This window comes from Sarcophilus harrisii, chromosome 2 (assembly GCF_902635505.1).
Source record: "Sarcophilus harrisii chromosome 2, mSarHar1.11, whole genome shotgun sequence".
NCBI lineage: Eukaryota > Metazoa > Chordata > Mammalia > Dasyuromorphia > Dasyuridae > Sarcophilus > Sarcophilus harrisii.
Genome location: NC_045427.1, coordinates 607,659,848 through 607,670,365, shown reverse-complemented (window position 1 = coordinate 607,670,365; position 10,518 = coordinate 607,659,848).

Genomic DNA, 10,518 nt, shown 5'->3' with positions numbered 1-10,518 from the left:
GAAAGCTTAATAAAGCCTTAATTTGAATTGAGTTTAAGAGGATGAGTAGAAATTTAACCTCTGTGGTTGAAAGAACACAAATGCTCCAGATACATTGTACTTAGACATCTCGGTACATGCTACACTCTCTACCCATAATACAATGTATACTTCCTGACTGCAAGCATTTTTCTTCCTCTTCCTCTTCTTCTCCTCTTTCTCCTCCTCCTCCTTTTCTGCCTCTTCTTCCTCCTCCTCTCTTTCTTCTCCTCCTTTCTTTCTCCTATTCCTCCTCCTCCTCTTCCTCCTCTTCTCTTCCTTCTCTTCCTCTTCCTCATCCTCCTCTTTTCTTCCTCTTCTCCCTACTGCTCCTCTTCCTCTTACTTCTTTTCTTTCTCCTCCTCTTCTTCCTCCTCCTTGTTCTCCTTAGTCCTGGCACCAAACCCAGTACAGACAAACATGATAGGTCTTGATTGCAGATAGTGGTGCATAAGTGAGCTAACAGACTTTGGATTTCTGTTATGCATTAGACACCCTGAAATTCTGAAGTACAGCACCATAAAAATCCAAATCCCTTTTCATTTTCTCATGGGCACTAATGATTTTAAGCATGGTGGCAAATCTTACTTAAACTAATGATTAACCTGAATAATGTCAATAAACACAGGACACTCAGAACCCCATTTTTGCCACTTCCAGGTAGCTTTGCATAGTGAATAGAGAGCCAATCTTAATTTCAGGAAGATGTGTGTTCAAGTCCAGACCCCCCACACACTGGCTGTGTGACCTCAGACAAGTCACTGCCCCTTAAATTGAAAAAAAGGTGCGGCCCTGCATTGGTAGAAAGACTTTCTACATATGGGCATCTCTGATGCCAAGGAGATCCCAGCTTTAAGTGTCTTTCCCTGCTCCTTCTGCTGGGTGACATTGGGAAAATTTCTTTGCTTCTCTAGGTTTCGTATTCTTCATTATTAAAATGAGAGGTAGCAGATTAAATGAGCTTTTCAGTTTTGAATCCTATGATACTAAGATGGATTTATTTGTTATAGCTTTAGACAAATCGGTAGAAGTAATAGGTAGACAATTTAATATATTCTATTCAACAAAACCTTATTAAGCCCTGAATTTATGTAGTCACTAGTCTAGTTTCTTTGGATCAAAGGGGCGAATGAAACAAGGAACTTTCTTTGACCACATGGTGTTTATTCCTGCAAGAAATATGACATTTACACAAATATTATGTGTTTTTATGTAATATAGCCAATTTAGTATTCTATAGATAAACCCATTATCTTTATGATTCTCCAGACAAAACGTCCCTTCTTTGGTCATCCCCATTCTGCCATCCCATGTTTTGTTTGCCCCTTAAGAATATAAGCTCTTAGAAAGCAGGAGCAATCTTGGTTTTTAAATTTAAATTTCCAGACTTAGCATTTAATATATGTTTTTATTCATTCATTTTTTGAATGAATGAATAAATGGATGAATGAAAAAGCATTTATAGGTGCTTCCTATGTGCCAGGTACTGTATGCTGGGGATACAAATATAAGCACAAAATATGACCTCTTTTCTTTTTTTTTTTTAATAACGTTTTATTGCCCATGCCAGGGTAATTTTTTATAACATTATCCCTTGCACTCACGTCTGTTCAGATTTTTCCCCTCCCTCCCTTCACCCCCTCCCTCAGATGGCAAGCAGTCCTATGCATGTTAAATAGGTTACAGTAGATCTTGGATACAATATATGTGTACAGAACCAAACGATTCTCTTGTTGCTCAGGGAGAACTGGATTTAGAAGGTATAAATAACCCAGGAAGAAGAACAAAAATGCAAGTAGTTTACATTCAGATCCTAGTGTTCTTTCTTTGGGTGTAGCTGCTTCTGTTCATCCTTGATCAATTGAAACTGAGTTAGATCTTCTCTTTGTGGAAGAAATCCACTTCCATCAGAATACACCCTCATACAGTATCGTTGTTGAGGTATATAATGATCTCCTGGTTCTGCTCATTTCACTCAGCATCAGTTCATGTAATTCTCTCCAAGCCTCTCTGTATTCATCCTGCTGGTCATTTCTTACAGAACAATAATATTCCATAACATTCATATACCACAATTTACTCAACCATTCTCCAATTGATGGGCATCCATTCATTTTCCAGCTTCTAGCCACTACAGACAGGGCTGCCACAAACATTTTGGCACATACAGGTATGACCTCTATTCTTAAAGAGTTTACATTCTCATAGGGGAAGACAACTCCTAGAGATGAATGGTGGTCAGGAAGGTCAAGAAGAATAGTGACAGGAATAATGGGCCAATTGATTGAGATAGTTTTACAAGGAATAGTAGTGTTGACCTAATTACTATTCCAGAACTAAAATCGGAAATAGGATTGGTACTACATAAGTAGTAAGAAGCAAAGATTTGAACCCATGTCCTCCAAATACAGTGCTTCTGCTTTAAAAACAAAACAAAACAAAAAACTACCTCTCCTTAATTTTTCTTTTATTGTTATGAATTTAGACCTTCATAAACATAGACTTTTCTATGTAAATGACAAGAGGATTGTACATGAACCTGTGAACTTCTGTTACATAATTTTTAAAAGTATATATTAAATTTGAGATGTCAGTATTCCAATTATTCTCTTGCTTTGTGTTCCCTGTTGACCTTCATTCTGTTCTCTATTTTTAAAAATTGATTCAAAGGTAGTTAATTAATTGCTTTTTACATTATATCACATTGAGACAAAATTGTGACCATATCACTGTGTGTCTGATTTAGGGTAAAGAAGAAAGTTATTGGAAGGAATGTTAACATGGATCCTGAAATCTTCAAGGATAAGATTGGAGAATAATAATGGCTGACAGACAAACTTCCTGTGATAGGAAACTCTCCTCCTTTTCTGTATTTTCATATCTGTTTGGGAATCTCTTATACACTATACACTTATCATGCTCAACTTAGTTCCATATTTATTTGCTTGTATGCTAACTACTAAGCCGTAAATTTTGTCTTTAAACAAGAGTAGGGATATGCATCTACTTGAAGACTATTTCCTATGGGTTATCATCTACTTCCCAGGTAGCTCATTGCATTATTGGCCAGCTCTAATTATTAGAAAGTCCTATAATGACACTGTGAGCTAGAATTTAAAGTCATTGAAGTTATTATGGAGAATGGAGATTAGACTAGATGTCCTTGAAGGTCCCTCTAAGCTCTAAGATTGTACTTCTATGAGTTTCCTGGAGGCAGAATTGGGCATTGGAGATGCAAAGTAGTCCAGGCTGTGGGCAGAGGAAATGCTACTGAGGAGATGTTTCCCATTTGCTTACACTTTAAAGGCAAAATGCCTGCTGTACATATTCTTAACATATGTTAACCTCTACATAGTAGATCCTGCCAAGAAACTGTCACAAAGGTATTTAGCAGAGGAAACCACAGAGGAAACATCCCCATTGTACTTTGGGGCATGGTGCAGCTAATTGGGCATGTACCACTGTGTGTGTGTTGGGGGCTGGGGATGATACTAGTACCTGAGGGGCTGTAGCAGGGGAAGAGCACAGAGCCATGAAGGACCCAAGATTCTGCATCGGTCCAGCAGAACACCCAGAATATCCTTAATCCCCTCAGCTGCTAACACAAATCAAATGCACAGTTGATCTCCAAAATGATTCAATCACAAAATAAACAAATAAAGGAAACAGGATCCAACTCATGGCACTATTGGGAAGTGGGGAGAGGGACACAGTGAAATCCTCCCTAATGGGGAATATGGTCAGGATCCAAAAGGGATCATCTTGTCTGGGGGCTCCCTGGGAAAACTGCCATTATTTGGGAAAAGGTGCCTGAGTGTTGTTTTGGTTCTTCTCTGGCAGATGACAAAAGGAGCCTGTTCTCTTCTTTTCTTTCGCCCTTCCCCCCTGCTCAACTCATCTTTTTCAGAGTTAAGAAATTCTATCCTTTAATGGAGAGAAGGGCCCTTCCAAACTAATTCTCAGCAGCTGTTTACAGCAAGGTTCCACAGTCCCCTGCCAGGGAAGCCTGCTTTGCCACAATGTGCTGTGTAAAAACAGAGCCATTATACAAGATGGAAAGGAGGAAGGATAGATGATAATAACTTATATTTGTGTAGAGCTTGCTGGTTTAGAAAGTACTTTCCTCACAGCTCTCCAACGAGATAGTTAGTACAAATCTACTTTTGCCCATTTCACAGAAAAGGAGACTGAGTCTTCAAGAGATATTCTTTCAATGTGCCTGATTTAAAAGCTGCAGTGGAAGTCTACTGAGGGATGGGACATGGCTAGAGACAGAAGCGGCAGACTTGGAGAGAAGAAGGAAAAAATAATGGGACCTGCATATAAACTACACCAAGATAGTGATCTGTGATTGGAGCAGCAGCAAGAGGTTTTCCAATCTAGGTTACTGGAATTAAGTCCTCTACAATGTTTCATTATTTCTCTGTTGAGATGTAGTATTAGCCAGTCATTAAGCCTTCAGTCTATGCTCAGTTGGCAGGTCTTGAACAGTCTTTTCCATTCCCAAGCTTCTGGAGCTAGGCTGAAAAGTCAGCATGGGGAATTGGAGATAAAATAAGAAGAAAAGGAGAGGGGAGGAAGGAGAGGGGGAGACAGAGGCAGAGAGACAGACACAAAGAGACAAACAGAGACAGAGACGGAGAGAAGAGACAGAGAGACAGAGAGAGAGACAGAGAAATAGAGACAAAGACAGAGACAGACACAGAGTCAGAAAGAGACAGAAAGACACAGACAGGCAGACAGAGACAGACAGAGAAATCAAGGTCATAGATCAAGAACTAGAAAGAAACAGAGAGACCATGAAGTTTAAACCTTTTATTTTGCAAAGTAGGAAAATCAAGCTCATGAGAGTCAGCTGACATTCCTAAAGTCCCACAGATAATAAGCATCAGAGGCAGAATCTATATCCACAGTCAATATTCTTTCCATTTTCCAAGTTTCCCTCTTTCACAGCTTCCCATTTCTCCTACTTCTCTTTAGAGGCTTCATGGTGGGGGTGAAAATGTGAGCAAGAATTCATACCATGATTTGCTTAAATATTGGCTATTGAGAGAAAAAATTGGTATGATTCCAGTAAAGTAACTGCACTGACTAGATAACCATGTCACCTCCTGCTTGACTAGATGATACAGCCCCAAATACTGTTGATAACTTAGAATGTATTCAGTCCTCTTTCCCCAACTCAACAGAACAGTAATTACTTTCCACCAGAATAACAGTTTATGTTTAAGATGTCCATCTTCTATTAATCCCCCCACCTTTCCACCCAGACACATCCACACCACATTATCCCTACCCACTAGAAGTCTCATTCTGGGAGAGCCCTCATACATCCACTCAAAAAAAATCATCAGACACAGATTCAGGGGACACCACTTGAACTCTGACCTTATTCTCACCCTTCTTACTAGACCCATGTTCTTTATCCTTGATCACCCACTGGTTTTTCAAACAAAAAACACATTACTGCATCATACCAACATCTCTTTTCCCTGCTAGCACTCAGGGAGCCAGAACATTATTTATCAGTGAATGGTTTCAGCATAACAATATGGAATATTAAAATCTTTTTTTTTTCAGGTTTTATCTTCTCCCTATCTCTCTCATTTCAAAACCCCACAATTCGTAGAGAAAGTTACTTGAATCTTCTGGTTCCTATCAGCCTAATTACAGTTTCAATATACAACACACAACCCTCTAAATTAGATAGGGAGGACATGAGAACACATTATGTAGAGTATAATAATAATCTGTCTTTGTTTTATCATTTCATGTTGTTGTTACCCATCCTAGCAGCCTGAATTCTTAATGCCTTCAAGTAGCTTACTGAGATGCCTTCCCCCAGTAGTGGAGCTGTGACGCAGTTACTGACTTGCATATAAAAGACATCCAGCATAGAGCCTGGAGCATCTTTGCTGCCATTTAAATTTCAATCAGCTCTTCTGTTTGTATGTTTGTTACTTTGGACAAATGAAATTAGCAATTTGGGGAAATTGATTAAAATAGCTGGTTTATTGAAGCCATCAAAATATCAATTTAAAAAACACCTCTGAAATTCTTAAATTTACTACAATTATGATATTTAAGAAAAGTGGAATTCTATGGTGAGAGTGCAAGACCCCATATCAGACAGTATCTGACCAAGTGTCAGAGGTGGGGAGAGAACTCAGGTACCTGTCCCTAATCAGCTGAGTTTACTTTGGGTAAACAGTTTTGGGGTAATCTCTATGGACTTCAGCTTCTTCATCTGTAATGGGAGGTGATGGATGGAATTCAGTTATTCAGGGGTTCTTAATGTGGAGGTCCATGAATTTGTCTTTTAAAAGCATTTCAATAACTTTATTTCAATATAATTGGTTACCTTTGTAATCCTATATATTTTTATCCATTTAAAATAATTATCCTGAGAAGGGGTTCTTAGGTTCCAGTAGACTTCCAAAGGTGTTCATGACACAAACAAAAAAAGGTCAATGCTATTTTAGAGATCATCTATCCCAAAAGTTAGATGATCTCTAAAATAGCATTCAGCTCTAAAAGTCTATGATTCTACAATAAGATGATGGCTAAGATCCTACCTGGAACTATTTTAATAATAAATACATTAAAAGTATATCATACAATATAACATTGCAGTTAAGTGGTACAATGCTAGAATCAGATCTGGAGTCAGGAAGATTCATCTTGAGTTCAAATCCAGCCTCAGACAATCATTAGCTGTATGATCCTGGGCTTAACCCTGTTTGCCTCAATTTCCTCATTTAGAAAATGATCTGGAGAAGGAAATGGCAAGCTACTCTGGTATCTTTGTCAAGAAAATCCAAAATGGGGTCACAAGCAATCAGTCAGGATTGAAATGACTGAACAACAACACTATTACATAAAATAAATATAATATATTGATTTCAAAGTTTTTCTGATTTTCGGTGTTTTTCTCTGAATTTTCTGTTTCCTTCTGTGCATTTAAAAAGATTCTTTTCAATGAACCTTTTTATTTCTTTAAATCTTTTTTGTAGTTTTTGTTTGGTAATATTATCAGTAGCTTCTCCCTTTTCTCCACCTTCCCCCAAACTCAGAAGATCCTTTCCTAAATGAAATATGAAATAACAAATATATATTGTCAAGAAAACGTCCATATAGGGACCATATCCAAAAAATTTTGAACCTTAAGTCAATCCTTTCTCTTTGAGTAAATGGATAGCATGCTTTAGCATCAGTCATATCAAGTCATTGTTGGTTATTGTTTTAATTAGAGTTCTTAAGTCTTTCAAAGTTGTTTTTCTTCATAATGCTATTGTTAACAACATAAATCTGCTTTTTTCTGATTCTGCTCACTTCATTTTATTTCGGTATATATGAACCTTCCCAGGTTTTTCTAAAGCCATCACTTTTGTCATTTTTTATGGAGCAATAATACTACATTACATTCATTTACTATAATTTGTTCATTCATTCCCGAAATTATGAGTGCCTCCTTAGATTCTAGTTCTTTGCGCCAACAGAAAGAACTGTTATAAATATTTTTTTTGTATAATAAGTACATAATTCTCTCTTTTTTATTTCTTTGGGATATAAGCTTTAGTATAAACAATTTAATGATTTGGATCATACTTCCAAATTTTCCAGAATTGCTGGAATTCACAGCTCCATCAACAACGTGCCAGCATGAAATCATAAAGGAGGGAAAAGGACCCACATGTGCAAAAATGTTTGTAGCAGCTCTTTTTGTGGTAGCAAAGAATTGGAAAATAAGTAGATGCCCATCAATTGGGGGATGGCTGAACAAATCATGGTATATGAAAGTAATAGAATATTATTATTTTATAAAAAACAATGAAGAAGCTAATTTTAGAAAGGCCTGGAAAGATTTACATGAACTGATGCTGAGTGAAACAAACAGAATCAGGAATACATTGTACGCAGCAAGAATGTGCAAGGATCAACTATGAAAGATTTGGTTCTTCTCACTGGTTCAATGATTCAAAGCCATCCCAATAGACTTTGGACTGAAAATGCCATCTGCATCCTGAAAAAGAAGTAAGGAAATTGAATGTAAATCAGCTCATGCTATGTTCACTTCTTATTTCTGGTTTTTTTTTCAATCTTCCCATGATTTTTCCCTTTTGCTCTGATTTTTCTTTCCCAGACCTTTATCAGAGAAATGGCAGCAAACAATGTTGGCCTGAAATCCTTCCTTGATTAATATGGATGTTTAAGGATTTATCCCCATACTAGCAGCAAAATTAGCAGGTTAATATGAAGCTCAGGAAGATGAAAGGTCCTTAGGGATTAAAAAATTTAATGTCTAATAATTGAGATACCACCCTCATGGCTGGACTCCTAGAGAGATATGTTGAGGCAAGAAATTTTATCCAATAGGATCATTTCATGCAGAACAATAATAATTCTTAAAAGATGATCAGTCTGCTAGAACAGACTTTCAAGATATTCTAGCCCAACCTCTTCTGTATCAGATAAGGTTCCAGAAGCCTAAAGAGGCTATAATTCATCCAAGATCACACAGATAGAAAGCTGCAGATCTAAGATTCCAACTCATGCTCTAGGACCCTGAGCTCTTCTCATTGTGCTAAACTATGACACACTGTGTCCTGTGTATATTGTGCATCCCCACCTTTTGTCAGCCCAAATATCAAACAGTTGTCAAATCTTGCTTCTACTTCTCCCATATCTCTCTGATCCATCCCCTTCTTTCTTCTCACACAATCATCACTCTAGATCAGCCTTTCATTTTCTGTTATCTGCACTTTTGTATCAGCCTCCTATTTAATTACCTGATTCAAGTTTATTCCTTCCTCTCATCTTTCTCTTAAGCTATCCCCTACAGTTACCAAAGTTATATTCCTAAAGCATGAGTCTCAACATTTCATTATTCTACTGGGTCAATTTCAGATGTTCCCTCTTCCTTCTAGTGTCAAAGAGAAACAGCTCTTTATAATGTGATTCTAATCTGCCTTTCCAACCTTATTATTTCCATTAATACAGTATACAATCCATTGAAACTGGTCTTCTTCCTATTTTCCACACTTGACATTTCATTTCCCATCTCCCCCATGTTTGTAATATACACCCTCTTCACCTCCATCTTGTAGAATCCTGTGTTTGCTTCAAATCTCAGTTCAAGCATCACATTACATAGGAGACCTTTCATGATCTTATTCACCTGATAGTGCCTCTTTCTTGCTAAATTATCATGTATTTGCTTTGTGAGTATATCTTACAGAGATAGGGACTGAGATATGTAGGATATATATATATATATATATGTTGCATTAGAAGGAAAAGAGAGCGGGAGGGAGAGAGGGAGGGAGGAAGAGAGGGAGGAAGAAAGGGAGAGACAGAGAGAGAGAGAGAGAGAGACAGAGAGAGAGAGACAGAGACAGAGACAGAGAGACAGAGACAGACAGAGACATAAAAGAGACCAAGAAAAAGACACAGAGAGAAAGAGAAACAGAGAGAGACAAAATCAATGATTAAGACACACACACAGACAGAGACATTGACACACAGAGTCACAGAGATAGAGAAAACAGAAACAAAGAGGCAGAGACAGAGATAAAGAGAAAGACAGACAGACATAGGTAGGATATTTATTAAACACCTGCTTTGTACCAGGGTTGAGTATTGATATACAGATACAAGTAGCAAGATAGTTATTGCCCTTACAATCACTTTACAATCTAGTGATCTCATATCACTATCATGTCACTATCATATCAAATACAATAAGCTCCAAATGGATATATGGTTTAGATATAAAAGGTTATATTGTATAAAATTTGGAGGAGCAAGGAAGAAAACTTTTATCACCTAGGTGTACTCCTATGGAATTCTTCATCATGCCCCAGAAAATTTTTCCTCCTGGAAGATCACTTTAGTCCTAGAATTTCACCTTGCAAATATTTTCTGCTTCTGGGACTCCCACTAATAGGAGGGTAGAGGGCTATTCTCCCAGAACCTCCATTTGAGGAGAGTTCCCAAAATATTCCTCCTTCTGTCCTTCCTTCTTTTTAGCTTCCTTTTATGTGTTTATTTTTCTCATCAGAATATAAGTTCCTAGAGGTCAAGAACAATCTTTTTGCTTGCATTTGTATGTCAATCAATTTGGGGATGGCTGAACAAATTATAGTATTTGAATATAATTGAATGATAGTGCTGGATCCAGAGTCTGGAAACCCTTAGTTCCAACAAGTCACTTAACAGATCTTGTTTCAGTTTTTTTTTTCCCTCTGGAAAATGTAGATAATAGACAATAATAATAAAACCTACTTCAGAAGGCTGTTAGGGAATTGAATGTGTATATTTGGGCATATATATTTGTACATAAAATAGCCTATAAATCCTTAAGTGGTCCTATAAATATTAATTATAGTTATCATTGTCATCAGCATCATTATTATCACACTATTTAGAGAAACACATTAAGACTTGTATGAAGTGATTCAAAAGGAAGAAAGAAGAATCAAAAGAAAATTAAACATCCAT